The following is a 15,602-nucleotide window of genomic DNA, read 5'->3' on the forward strand; positions in this document are numbered from 1 at the left end:
CCAATAGAATTTGTTTTATAATTTAGTAAAAAAAAATTCTTAAGGTGCATCACAGAGGCATAATCAGACAGTGGATGGTGTCTGAACCAAGTTTGGTGCATTATCTGTATGTATTTAGAGGTTCAGTGAAACATTCTGGTGTTGAGAGGCAAGGGAGATAAAGGCTGGCTGCCAGTGGTGGAAAAAAAGATGTTTTTGTCAGAGATGAGACAGGAAGGTAGAGAATTTGTAAGATGGAATTTGAACATAATATAATTTGGAAAAATTAGGAAAACAATATAACCTAGCAGGTAGAAGATGGTAAACATGAGAAAGTCTGCAGATGCAAGAAGTCCAAAGCAACACACACAAATGCTGGAGGAACTTAGCCAGTCAGGCAGCATCAATGGAAATGAATAGATAGTCGACTGAGATGAGTTGATGTTCCTGGCCTCAATTCTGCCTCAATGTAAGGAGCTTATTGAAACAGTGCAGATTTGTACAGACAGCAAGGTCAGAGGGGGAGTGAATTTGCTGCCGAATTAGTTCAAACCCATTCCAGCAGCATCAGCAAACATCCCTGCAAGGATTTTGGATCCATTTCCATTCAGGTACCTCCAGATTATTATAGTAAAATGTTGCAACTTCCCCAAAAGCAGTTCCAATGATCCAGGATACTGAATCCCTGCCTCCTACACATCCCTTTAGACACACAGCTGACATGTCTTTCTATCACTCACTGAGTGTGAGGCATAGGAATCAATCCAGAGGTGGTGATTAAGACCATCAGCTTTTCTGGGGCATGGGCCACTGACAGAAGCTCACTAGAGTCTTCTGCCCTGGTCAGGTTGTCCCCAAGTATAGAACAAATAGATCTTCTTGGCATCAGCTTCAAGGTCATGTTGCCAGGTATCCTTTGGCTGTTCTCTCTTTTAGAAGGTTGATCAGCCCTATGGCTTCCACAGACTTGCAGCTTCCACCACAACACTTCATATGTCTTATAGGCGAAAATCATCCTCTCCCTGGGAGAGTCTTTGGAGCTTCTGTAGTTCTAGGTTTTTACAGAATGGGGTTGCTAGCCCCATACACAACCCTCTTCCTTTCACAGCGGGGCTTGGGACCATACATGGCAGAGTTAACCCAAAGACTACAACCTGGTAAAGGTCATGCTAACACTCAAGAAACTGAGCATGTGATCACCAAACACAAAACAGTGAACCCTGATGCATTCCGATCATTGGGGGGTGGGGGAGTGGACTTCAACCGGGCTGGCTTGAAGAAATCTCGGACAAACTACCACCAACATGCTACCTTGCAGAACCAGTAGAGTCAACACATTCAATCACTGTTATACCTCCATTAAGAATGCATACCATGTTAGCCCACCCCTGTGCTTTGGCAAGTTTGATCACGTAACTGTACTTCTACTCCCAGTATATAGGCAGAGACTGAGGGCCACACCACCAGTGGTGAGGACTGCGAAGGTATGGTCAAGGAAGGCGGAGGAGCATTTACAGGTTTCTCTTCAATTGGTGGACAGACCATATTCAGGGATTCATCTTCGGATTTAAATGAATACAACACAGTCATCGCTAACTTCATGGCATGCATTTGCATTTGAGAACATATGAAGTTTTCCCAAACCAGAAACCTGGATTGAACACAGGAGATTTGCAGTCAGCTGAGGGCTAGATCTGTGCTATTTGAGACTGGTGATTCAGAGCACTACAAGAAGTCCAGGTACAACCGAGGGAAGGCCATCATGAGAGCAGAAAAAAAATCAATTCCATGTGAAATTAGAGACCCAACTGTATGCACGACAGCTATGGCAGGCTTTGCATGCCATAACATTCTATAAGGCAAAACCTAGCTGGCTGTGATGTTCATGCATGTTTCAAAAGAGAGTATAACATTACACCTGTGCATATGCCCTCAGCATCTGGCCATCCTGTGATCTGTCTTGGAAGTTGACATCAGAACATTCTTCATGAAGATGAACGCTTGAAAGGCATTAGTTCTCAGTGGTGTACCTGATAGGTACGGAAAATCTGTTCAGACCAGCTAGCTGGAGTGTTCAAGGACATCATCAAATTCTATTGCAGTAATGCTGCAATCGAAGATTCTCACCTGATTCAGGACAGCAATCATACCAGTGTACAAAATAGCAGGGTGAGCAACCTTACCCGATTTGCACTTGCATCTACTGCGATTAGGTGCTTTAAGAAGTTGGTCATGGCTAGAAATAACTCCCAATTGAGCAAGACCTGGACCTGCTGCAGTTTGCCTAACACCACGATGGTCTACAGTGGGTGTGATCTCATTGACTTCTACCTGGCTTTTGAACACTTAGACAACAGCAAGGTGTACATCAGGCTCCAATGTATAGGATTAAAAGAGGATCGTGGACTTGGGCAGCTCCATCATCGGCAGAAACCTCCGCACCATTGAGGACATCTTCAAGAGGCAATTCCTTAAGAAGTATAATCATTACTATTCATCCTTAGTACTAATCAACAAGCTGCAAAACCTGGGCCTCTGTACCTCCCTCTGCACTGGATCCTTGACTTCCTCATTGGAAAACCACAGTGCAAATCAGAAATAACACCACCTTGCTGACAACACTAGTGCACGTCAGGAATATGTGCTTCTCTCACTGCTGTATTCTCTCCACACCCATGACTGTGTGGCTAGGCACAGCTTAAACACCATCTATAAATTTCCCGGTGACACAAATATTGTTGTAAAATTTCAGATGTTGACGAGGAGAGATGCAGCATTGAGACAGATCAGCTGGTTGAGTGGTGTCACAACAACAACCTTGCACCCAACATCAACAAGACCAGAGAATTGATGATGGAATTCAGGAAGGGAAAGTCGAAGGAACACACACAAGTCCTCAACGAGGATCTGCAGTGGGTGAGCAGTTTCTAGTTCCTGGGTGTCAACAACTCTGAAGATTTATCCTGAGCCCAACACATTGATGAAATTACAAAAAGGCATGACAGCAGCTATATTTTATTAGAAGTCTGAGGAGACCCGGTATGTCACCAAAGACGCCAGCAAATTTTTACAGATGTACATGAAGTGCATCCTAACTGGTTACATCACCATCTGGTATGGAGGGGCAGCACAGGATTGGGAAAATCCGCAGAAGTTTGCAAACTCAGCCAGCTCCATCATAGGCACTAGCCTCCCAAACATTGAATACATCCTCAAAAGGCGAAGTCTCAAGAATGCTCCATCTATCGTTAGAGATCCCCAACACCCAGGACATGTCCTCTTATTGTTACCATTCAGGAGGAGGCTTAGGAGCCTGAAGACGTGCACTCAATGTTTTCGGAACAGCTTATGGTGAATTAACCCACGTACACAACCTCACTATTTTTCTTTATTCTCTCTCTTTTTGCACTACTTATTTAATTTAAATACTATGTATATTTCTCTTTGTAAATTATGTTTTTTTTATTATTATTTATTGCACTGCACTGCTGGCACAAAACAACAAACATCATGAAATATGCCTGTGATATTAAACCTGATTCTGATCCTGATTAAAGACCCTTACCATCCAGGACATGTCCTCTTCTCATTATTACCATCAGAGAGGAGGTACATGAGCTTGAAGACTCACACTCAATGTTTTAGGAACAAATTTGTCCCCTCTGCCATCATATTTCTGAACAGTCCATGAACTCTACCTGGTTACTACTCCTATGCTCCATTTATTTATTGTAGCTTGAATAATTTTATGTTGTGCACTGTGCAGCTGCCACAAGTTAACAGACTTCACTACAGATGTCAATAATAATCAAGCTGATTTCTGATTCTGATTAATCTGTGAACTAGCTTCCTAAATTTATTTTGCGGCACTTCATCTATCTTTTTCCTGTGTTGTTAGAACAAATGACAATTTACCAGCCCAATGTAGAATGGCCTGCAACTATTGATAAGACCCTTGGCTCCAGATCCAGTAATGTAGACACACCATCTTGGATTTACGTCCACATCAGATCTGTCTGGAGTTTTCAGAGATAAAGTCACTCTCACCATTTGAAATGCCAATTGATCAAGATGCATCAGAGGTTTACTGACTGTCTGCCTGGCTCATATTCTCTGTCTGGAAGTCACCATTCCTTTTTGACTCCTTTTCCTTAAGCTGCAGCATGACCATCTCTTTTTTTTAAAAAAAATGGGCTTTCCATGTAACTTTCAGTCTTTAGTCAGTGCTCAAGCTCCAAGACTGCTAGTTGTATATCACTGTGGTAATTCTAAGGGACCAAGTTCACCAGCTGTATTGCTTCCATACTCTTCATGAACTATAAAAAGTGAAAGTAGTCACTAGCCACCCTACTGACTGGCACTAATGACACGCTGTCTAATCAAAGGACAGTACTGAGAAGACGCTACAGACCCAATTTACTAACAACTATCAGTCATCGAAGCCCAAACTCTTAAGACCACTGTTCTCTGAGTTTACATAATACCAATTTGAGAAAACTATTCAAACAATTGTGTAAAATTAATTTGCAATATAATTTACAGCCTCATACTTAGAACTTGACAAATATTATTTTTCCAAAATATGAAAACTAGTTCTTAAAATAGCAGTTAAACACCATAATCAAATTCTAATTAAGCATTTTATGATGAATCCAAGATGAGATGCTTTCAGTGTAACAACAAATAAAAAATGTGAGTGACCTGGTATCATTGTGCTTTTTTTTTCAAATTATTTGATTGTTTAAAAGTATCACAGACAACTAAGAACTACATTTTCAAATAGGTTAATTTTAATACAAGTAATTTAAATGACAAAAAAACTGAATTAGCTTGTATAATAATATGTATATTGATCAGATGAGTTTGATATATTTTATTGTTCAGAATCTAAGCTACTTATGTTGGCAACATAAAACGTTCTACTTTGTGGTTCTTATTTAGGTAATAGTTCCTGTTGCACTAGTTTCTTCACATCAGCTCATACTTTATATCCTGTGGAAACAAGGCAACACCTCAGCATGAAAAAGAATGAGCTCACACCATCTGTAGAGCTTTCTCCAAGGGACCAGGCAGAGTGTTTAACCAAGGAGGACTCCTACTGTGATTACACAAGTTCAAATAAAAAGTCTTCTATTACCAAAGTCATTAAAAGAGGTGTTTATAAAAATCACAACAGTACACTCTCTGATTTTAGTGTGGAATTTATTGCAAAGAAGTGCTAAAATAGAAATTAATTTCATCAACTGGTGGAGAGTGTCATGTATCCTTTTGCCAATAGTTAAACAAATTGTTCAAATCCAGACGTATTTAAAAGAGAAAAACGATCATGTAGACCCCAAAATTAGAAATGAGGAGCCAGATAGAACCTCAAAGTAAAATCTGAGCCTGTAAGATGCTTATTAATCTAACGTCTTGCTGAAGATGTGCAGGATAGCCGGAATTATACCAGCTCTGCAGCAGAGAATGGCAAATCTCTTAATTCTCTGTCCCAGAAACTCATGGAGGTTAACTCATCAGAAGCATTTTAAGTAAAGTAAGATGAATTTTTGAAAGATTGAAGGATTGAAGGCCATGGGGATCTGGCATTAAGAAGAAGTTGAGGCCTGGAGTACATCAGACTGATCACATTGAAGAGACCAGGTAACCTACTCGTCATCTTACTCCTACTCCTGAATTCAATGATGTCAAATATTAGGAATGTCTCAACTGAAATTTATAAATCCCTACAACAATTGATCAGTTTGGCTATGAAGCTATAAAAATACCTGGTGGTGGGAGTGGGAATAAATGGGGAAGACGTAAAACAAGTACAGAACTTTTGCTACTTAGGAAGCTGGATGACATCAGATGGCAGGCACAACTTGGACATTAAAAGAAGAATAGGGATGGCAAAAGACACCTTTATGAGAATGAAGAGTATACTGACCAATACTAAACTAGGCATGGCAACCTGCCTCAGAGTACTGAATTGTTACGTTTATCCAGTTATGTTATATGGCTCAGAATGTTGGACAATATCTAGTAACATGAGGAAACAAATTGAAGCAGCAGAGATGTGGTTTTTGAGGAGGATACAAAGAATATCATGGACGAAATGAATATCTAACGAGGATGCATGAACAGAGCAAACGCAAAAAGAGAAATAATGTATGAGATCATGAAAAGGCAAGATAACTTCATTGGACATGTGATCAGGAAAGAGGAGTTAGAATGCATGGTAATTATGGGAAAGATTGAAGGGAAGAAAGCAAGAGGAAGACAAAGGCAAATGATGACGGAGACAGCAGCCAGAGAACTGGAAATGAATACCAATGAATTGATCCACTTGACCTGAAACAGGAGTGTGTGGGCCATGGCAGTCAAAGCTCAAACTGGGCATGACACCTGATGATGATGATGATGGTGGTGGGAGTGGGTTGTGAAGGTGAAGGGGGTTAGAGGTTGCGCCAAGTTGGTATTGCATTCTATAGAAATTAACTGGTATGGCACAAGCAGAACTAGTATGCATCTGTTTGAAACCACAGATCAAAGACCCACAAAGAAATCCTCAGACTTTTCTATGGACACAGCAATTTTGGACTCCTCATCCAGAGTGCTGTGAAGTTGAAATCACAGCAAACTGGGAATTGGAATAGTAAATTAGAGTGGTACGAAACCAGCCAATTCATCAGGCTCTCCATCAAGTGGCACAAAAATGAGTAACTCCTTAACCATCATCCCTTCCAACCACTGTCCTCCTGCCTGCCATCCCTATCTCCTGGGTCTCTCCAACAGGAGAGTTAATGACTAATGTCAACATGTTCTTCAAATAGTAAATCTAAAGGTTATCATTGAGGAGTAAACTAAGGGTGTTTTTGTACAGATTTTTACAGTTTTTATTTCTGATTCTGTAGAGGGTTGACTTTCATCAGTGTTGGCAAAATTAATTGATTTCAGTTATTGAAAACTTTCATTTCACAGTTTGTCCATGTAAAGCCTCAAAATCACTTTTTCTCCCAATATTCTCTTGATCAAATATTTGCCAGAATTTGGCCATGACTACATTTAATAACTCTTGCGTATAGCAAGAAATCCCTCTTTATTTTCACCTTAAGTTGCTAGTTCTGAAATTTTAGCTCATAAACTGCACATACTTTCAGCATCCGATCTATAAAGCACCCTCTGAATCTGATATTGTAAATCTTATAATACATGATAAAATCTCGGCGAAATTCACAAATAAAGTACAAATGAGTCTGGGACATAAAGCAGGGCACTGGGGTTTATTGAAGAATGGAGAGACCTTGGTGTACAAGTCCAAAGAATCTTGAAGATGGCAGTGCAATGGAAGCTTGGTTAAGCAGATCTATAGGATGGGAATGTCGATTCAGACCATGAGAAGCCTGTGTTAGGCATTTTCATGCCTTACAAGGCACAGATTGGAAGTCTCTGTGGGGAGCCACTCCTCGCACAGACACTAGAGCAATGTGTGGTTAAGTGCCTGCTCAAGGACACAAACACGCTGCCACAGCTGAGGCTCGAACTAGCAACCTTCAGATCACTAGACAAATGTCTTAACCACTTGGCCATGTGCCCACATAGGATACTGGCTTTCAATAGCCAGGGCAATAAATACAGGAGCTGGAAAGTTATATACTGAACTAATAAAAAAATCGGACTTCAGCTGCATTTCTGGAAAAATATGATGGACAGCCTGCAGAAGAGATTTACCAGAATGTTGCTTGGGATGGAGCATTTCAGTTGGAGTGGAGGAGGTTAAGAAGGAACATGACTGAGATACATAAGATTATGAAGGGTATAGATGGATACTTTTCTCCATATTGGAGGTAGCTAAAACTAGATGGCAGATGTAAGATAAAGGGTAAGAGAATTAAATGGGATTTGAGCTGGATTTTTTTTCACCCACAGAATACCGGGATTGCATTGTCTGAGAGAGGGGTGGAAGTGGTGTTTTAGATGAAGTTTATCTAAATGAACACTTGAATTGCCTTGGTAAAGAAGGCTATGGATCACCCGCTGAGAGATGGGATTAATATGTGTGGGTCAGTGTGAACCTGGTATCTGAATTGCTGTAGGAGCTCAAACTGGAATTTTAAATTTTATGCACATTAGTGCTCTGAAATAACTCCACAGAATTTACAAACTAATTCAAATTTTCTCTTTATTATTTCTTCTGCAGAATCATAGTTCCTTTGATGAAATTGTGTACTGTTTTTGTTTTTTGCCTATTTCCACCTCTAGGCAAAAAGCATCAAGGAATAAGGGGATAAAGTGGGAATATTGATCATGTATCAGCCATGACCTATTAAATGACAGAGCAGGGTCAAAGGGCTAAATGGCTTACTAGTGCTCATATTTTTGACTTTAATTATTTATTTGGAGAAAGTGTGTTGAAGGTGATATATCAGAACAGGAAATAAGCAAGAACCCAAACCAGCAAACTAACAAACTATGATATAGATCACAACAGTGACTGAAAATCTGAAATGAAGAAGGATGTTCGAAAAAGTCAACCTGTAAAATTTACTCTTTTTCCCACTGCAATATGTGCTATCTGAACTGTTGTGCTTTCTCACCTTTCATCCTTATTTCAGATTACTAACAATTATTATGTTCTGTAGCTCACAAAATTGTTTCTGTTTCATTCTTTCTTTTCACTGCTTTCAGTCCCTCTTTAGATTTTCTTCCAGCAATGTTAACTTCCATTAACAACCTTTTACTGTCTTCTCTCATTTGACATCTATCCATGTCATTCATCTTCTCTTATTCTCTTCCGTACTACAGATATTCCACTGATACTTTTAAAATGTTGCCCTTCCAAATTTTCCAAGTTCCGATTAAATGCCATCAACCTTAAATGCCAAATTTACTTCCTTCTTCATAGGTGCTGCCGGACTCACTGAATATTTCCGGCATTTTTAAAAAATTTACTTCGCAATTACTGAATCAGACTGGCAAGCCACTGCTTAACAGGGAAACATTGAGTCTAATTCCTGAGGCTTAAGTGAAATTAATACATTTAATGGAAACTTGCACAGCTAGGAGAAGATTTAGATTCATATTCAGATTTATTGATCATGTACGTTGAAACATAAGGTGAAATGAGTCATTTATGTTAACACCAACACACCCAAGGATGTGCAGGAGGCAGCCTGTAAATGTCACCACACATTGCAGCACTAACATAGTATACCACAATGTTCAGCAGAACAAAATAAGACAACAATAGCAAAATTAGCTCCTCCCCGCCCCCACCACCACACACACACACACCGGCCTCCAACCCCAAGACAGGCCACCTCTGGGCCTCCAGTCCTTGACCTAAGAATCTCAGATGCACAGACTCCAGCCTCCAACTTCCAGTCCCTGGTCCAGATTTGCAGACTCAACTTTTGGACTTCTATCTCTGGACTCATCAACTTCACTCTTTGACCTTTTGGGCTTTTTACCCCTGGACTCATCAACTTCGCTCTTTGACCTTTTGGGCTTTCTACCTCTAGACTCATTGAGTCCTGGACTTCAACCTTCAGCTTTGCCCTCCAGACTTCAGCAACCTCTGGATATCTATCCAAGGACTCACTGATGACAGGTTTAACCTTCAGGCCTCAACCCCAGGACTCATCATTTCTGGGTTTGACCTTCAGGCCTTGACTGACTCAATCTCTGGGATTGCTTGCCTTGGAATGCTTTGGGCCTCAACTTCCAGACTAGCATGGATCTCTGATCCAGGTGGATGCATGTTCTTATTTCTGGATGATACTGAGCTCCTTTTGTGATCTTGGCATTGCACTCAACTAGCCAAGTGGGCAGTATTCAGCAATATTGATCTGTGACTTCTAAACAGCAGAATGACTTTATCAATTTAGGAGGTGAGTTATTGACTATATAATCTCCAGATTGTCATTAATTGGTACTCCTGTGGCATGAATGTTGCCAGTAGGTAAACTCGAGCTTGAGCGTTTTCCAAGTTTTGCTGTGTCTGAGGAGTTAGGAATGGAACTTAACACTGAGGTCAGCTGGAAAAATTGATGCTTATCACGAAAATGAACTATTGAAACAACAAATATGATTTAGCTTTGGCGTATCATAAGGATATCCTGGGGATGGTAAACTTGGCTTTAACAAACAAAACTTTTTTTCCCCCTCTCTGCTTATATGACTTTCTAGTAGAGAACTTTGTCCCTGCTTGCCCTTGATGTCAGTTATACTCCTTGATTTCAAGGCAGTCATTCTCAGTTCAACTTGAATTCATCTATTTTGTCTATCTTTGCCCAAACCTATCATGTGGTTATCAGACAGGTGTTTCTAGCAGTATTGAAAGAGAGCATCTGTAGACAAGTTACGTCTGAATAAAAAACTTGATACATTTCAATGAAAATTCACTTTCAGAATGTTTGGAAAAGCCAATGGTTTGGCATCTGGCTAACAGGTTCTTTTTCCTGTGTTACATTTAAGTTTACTGGGCCCCTAACATCCAGTGCTTTTTAAAACTTATTGGAGCTCAATTCAAACATTTCGTTTAATTCACCACAGGCCTTCCTACATCACCTGTAAACTCATGAGGTTGTGCTCCCTTTAAAGTTACCAGCTCATTAGAAAATTCAATATACTACTGTATAACATCGCAAAAGTGTATTACGACTGTACTATGGTTTAAGTAGGAGAAATATCTTGTAATGCAAACAATCTGCCAGTACCTGTGTTCCTTGGTGCTGATTGTGAAATGTTTCTTAAGGATCTGGACTAGTGATGAGAAACATAAACAAAAAGGGAAAGTGGAGAGGCAATGTTCAAATGAAGGGGTGGGGAGAGATGTTGAAAAAGTAATAACACTGGGATGGGGAAGAAGAATTGAGAGAAGATAAGGAAAATAAAAAGCAAAGGGGATCAGTTACCTGTTCTGCTAGACTGCAGAAAAGAAGGACTATTTCTCCTACTAACTTCTAAGTATCCTTTTTTTAAATCCCATATTTCAGGGCAGGTAAAGTCAAAGGATTAAGCTGATCAGTTCCATTGCTATTATTCATCATTGCTCCTTAAAGCACTAGGGAACAGGCATATCAAATTTACTAAATCCTTGGTAGATCCTGAAGTTGGGAATCTCTGAAGAGCAGCCCGGCTTCCTCACCCAGATGAATGGGAATTGTTTGAATTGTTTTTCTGCAAGGATTCACAATTTGATAAAGGGGTGAAAACTTCCTTTGAACAACGCAGGATGGCCTTTGGTTGATACTTGTCCTTTTATAATAAAAGGACAACTGGAATATTATTCATTTCGTAAAAATAAAAGAGAATATATAAAATCCAGTCATCATGTATTCAACTGAGAATGGGGCAAAGTCTAATTACTGTGGTTAATCTTGTAGCCATTTTAATCTCAGCCAAAATGGCATTAAAATGAAGAGGAAAAAACAATGGAACTAAACAATTTCCAAAGGAAAAAAAATGGAAAAACACAAAATCTTTCTCTGTTCTTCAATGCAATAGCCTGTAAAACAATTTGCACTTCTAAACACATTTATAAGAAAGAAACTTACACATAGTAATTAACAAAGGATTCACATTGAGCCTAGACTGACTGTGAAGTAGAGAACTCAGAAATCTGAATGCTTGAACAGCTCTATGCTGAGAAAAGATCTTGAAAAGGAGGGATAGGAACTAAAATTACGATATATTAGTTACCTGTTAGTAAGTTAAGTGATGTGATTTACTCTGAATGTGTAACATGTCGTCCTGGTTACCACTTCACAGAAAATGCAAACTTGGACTGGCACTGCAGATGTACTAAACTTAATTATTTCATCTTCATAACATGGAGTTTTGATATTTTTACTGGAACATGTTACCTGACCACTGTCTAATGGGTTGTGATGCCTGATCAACAACATACAATTCCACATTGATAAAGACATTACAGCTAGTGCCTAGTGCACCTGCACCACCGTAACCAGAGTCTAGGTTTGTAAGAATTTGAAAACAGCTTTTGCATTTAGTAATGCATTTTGACAGATTGTCAATTGAATTTATAAATGCTGGGGAAACTTAGAGGCTGAATGTCATTTTAATGAAGATGTGGGTGGAATGAGAGAACTGTTTTATTTTTTACTTTATTTAGAGATACAGCACGGTACAGTCCAGCAACCCTGTGCTGCCTGATTACTCCCGTGTGACCAACTAACCTGTATGTCTTTGGAATGTGGGAGGAAACCCGAGCACCTGGAGGAAGGCCACGCCGGTCACAGGGAGAACGTACAAACTCCTTACAGACAGTGGTGAGATTGAACCTGGGCACCAGAGCTGAAAAGCGATGTGCTCATTACTCTGCGACCAAGCTGTTCACTAAACTGTTACAGAATACAAGGAGGTAATTCAGAGCATGGAGCCTGTGTCAGCTCCTTGTAGAATATCTCACCATTCTCATTCTGCCAGTTTTCTCCCATTACCCCACAATTATTTTCCCTCAGTTGTCTGTCCAGTTTCTTTTTGCAAATCCTGGTGAACTCCATTTCCAGAGCCCCTGCAGACGTTGAATTCCATATCATAAATACTTCCACTACTTAATACTTAATCTAATCTAATCTATGTAAAGTTTTTCCCCACCTTCCCCTGCAACCTATGAATAAAATTTTAAATCTGGCTACTGGGCCTTGAACCATCTGTTAATGTGACTGTTTTCCTCCATTCACCATTAAAATGGGCATGAAATGGTCATGGTCACAAGCACTGCTGTCAATTCTTCCCTCATTCATAATTCTTCATCACTGTATTGACAGGTTACCTAGTAAATAATGATATAATCACAGGTTATATAAGTAATGATTCTTGGCGTCACTGATCCCCAGAAAGGATGACCATGGAGTCCAAAATCAAATAAAAATGTATAAAAGCTGATGAAAATTTCAACCATAACTGGTTAAAATAAATTTAAAAACATCATAAATCTGTTAGTCATCCCTCCACTTTATTTTTTCTGTTCTAATTGTCTGTAGATCTGTAACACTCACGCTTGGTCTCCCCAATGTAGAGGCCACATCCAGAGCACCAAATGCAGCAGATGAGATTGGAGGAGGTGTGTGTGATTCTTTGAACTGACCCCCACTTGCTCCTCCTTACTGTCAATGTCCACCTCTTTATGCACCACCATCCCCCATCAAGTAGAATTTAAAGCCCTCCATTTCTTTCTTCAACAAAAATCTACCGTTTCTCCTCCACCAACACACTCATCCACCTGGCTGAACTTGTTCTCACCTTGAACTACTTCTCATTTGACTCCTCTCATTTTCTACAGATCTATAGTATGACCACAGGTACCCTCCGGGGCCCAGATATGGTGTTTCTTCGTTTTTTTAGTCGTGTCTCTGTTGCTTGACGGAAGTAATTCCTTCTCGTCACCATATGAAATGAGTTACCACTTATTCTGAAACTATTCCTCTTAGTTCATAATTCTCCTCTGAAGGAAAAAATCTTCTTAGCATAGACCATGTTAAGCCCCTAGAATCTTAACTATATCCATTAGATCATGCAATTCTTCCAAAATACAGTGAGCGTAGGCCTAACCTGTTACTTATCCAAAACAACCTTTTAAACCTAGGCATCTATCCTCCTTCTCTGCAAGTATATCCCTCTCTAAATAAAGGAGACCAAAGCTATATCAGCAAACAATCTGCTGCAAGAACTCAGTGGGTCGAGGAGCATCTGTGGGAGGACAGTTTTTGTTAATGTTTTGGGCAAAACCCTGCATCAGGGCTAGCACCTGCAGTCTCAATACTATACACTCAGCTACATATGAGACTTATTAGATACACTTGTACCCCTGCTCGCTAACACTTACAGTATATCAGAATCAGGTTTATAATCACCGGCATGTGTCATGAAATTTGTTAACTTAGCAGCAGCAGTTCAATGCAATACATAATACAGGCGAAGAAATAAATAAATAAATTACTGTACATGTATATTGAATAGATTAAAAATTGTGCAAAAACAGAAATAATATATATTTAAAAAGTGAGGTGGTGTCCAAGGGTTCAATGTCCATTTAAGAATTGGATGGCAGAGGGAAGAAGCTGTTCCTGAATCACTGAGTGCCTTCAGGCTTCTGTACCTCCTACCTGATGGTAACAGTGAGAAAAGGGCATGCCCTGGGTGCTGGAGGTCCTTAATAATGGACACTGCCTTTCTGAGACACTGCTCCCTGAAGATGTCCTGGGTACTTTGTAGGCTAGTACCCAAGATGAAGCTGACTAAATTTACAACCCTCTGCAGCTTCTTTTGGTCCCGTGTAGTACCCCTCCATACCAGACAGTGATGCAGCCCATCAGAATGCTTTCCACTGTACATCGATAGAAGGTTTTGAGAGTTTTTGTTGACATACCAAATCTCTTCAATCTCCTAATGAAGTATTATCACTGTCTTGCCTTCTTTATAGCTGCATTGATATGTTGGGACCAGGGATCTTGACAAACAGGAACCTGAAGCTGCTCGCTCTCTTCACTTCTGATCCCTCTATGAGGATTGGTATGTGTTCCTTCGACTTACCCTTTCTGAAGTCCACAATCACCTCTTTCGTCTTACTGACATTGAGTGCAAGGTTGTTGCTGCGACACCACTCCATTAGTTGGTATATCTCATTCCTGTACGCCCTCTCATCTCCATCTGAGAATCTACCAACAGTAGTTGTATCATCAGCAAATACATGGATGGTATTTGAGCTATACCTAGCCACACAGTCATGGGTATAGAGAGAGTAGTGCAGACATCACCATGAGGTTCAGCTGTTGTTCAGACCAAATATCAGAATGGGGAAGAAATGTGACCCAAGTGACTTTGACCATGCATGATTGTTGGTGCCAGATAGGGTGAACTGAGTATCTCAGAATCTGCTGATTTCCAAGGATTTTCCACACACAACAGTCTCTAGAGTTTACAGAGAATGGTGCAAAAAAACAAAACCATCCAGTAAAGTGGCAGTTCTGTGGGTGTAAAAACCTTGTGAATGAGAGAGGTCAGAGGAGAATGGCCAGACCGGTTCAAACTGACAGGAAGGTAACTCAAATAACTACATGCTACAACAGTGGTGTGCAGAAGAGCAGCTCCAAACACACAACACATTGAACATTGAAGCCGATGGGCTACAACAGCAGACGGTCACAAACGTACACTCGGTGGCCAGGAGGTACCCGAGAGGCAACTAATTGTATGTAGTAATACAATGGAATCTCCCTGATATCCATACCAAACCACAGTTGTAGCAAGAGCTTCCTACTTTTATATTCTATCCTATTTGCAATGAAGACCAATTACTAGTTAAATCTACCTGTTAACTGTGTTTTATGTTGGAGGTTGCCCAGATATCTCTGTACAGCATTCACTCAAAGTCTATTCATTTAAATGATTAATAAGAATTAATAGGAATTGCAAATAGTGGAGGCTCCAGTAGTGATATCTGTGGCACAGCACTATTGTAGTTTGCCAACAAAAAAAAAATCCAAATCCTGGAAACTGGAGCAAAAAGAAAACAAGTTGCTGGAGGAGAGGGGAGGTGAGGCAGGGGCTGGTAGGTGACAGATAGAACCAAGAAAGGTTTGGGGGGTGGGTTGATGAGCAGATGGAGCTGGGGGGGG

This window comes from Mobula birostris, chromosome 1 (genome assembly GCF_030028105.1).
Source record: "Mobula birostris isolate sMobBir1 chromosome 1, sMobBir1.hap1, whole genome shotgun sequence".
Lineage (NCBI taxonomy): Eukaryota > Metazoa > Chordata > Chondrichthyes > Myliobatiformes > Myliobatidae > Mobula > Mobula birostris.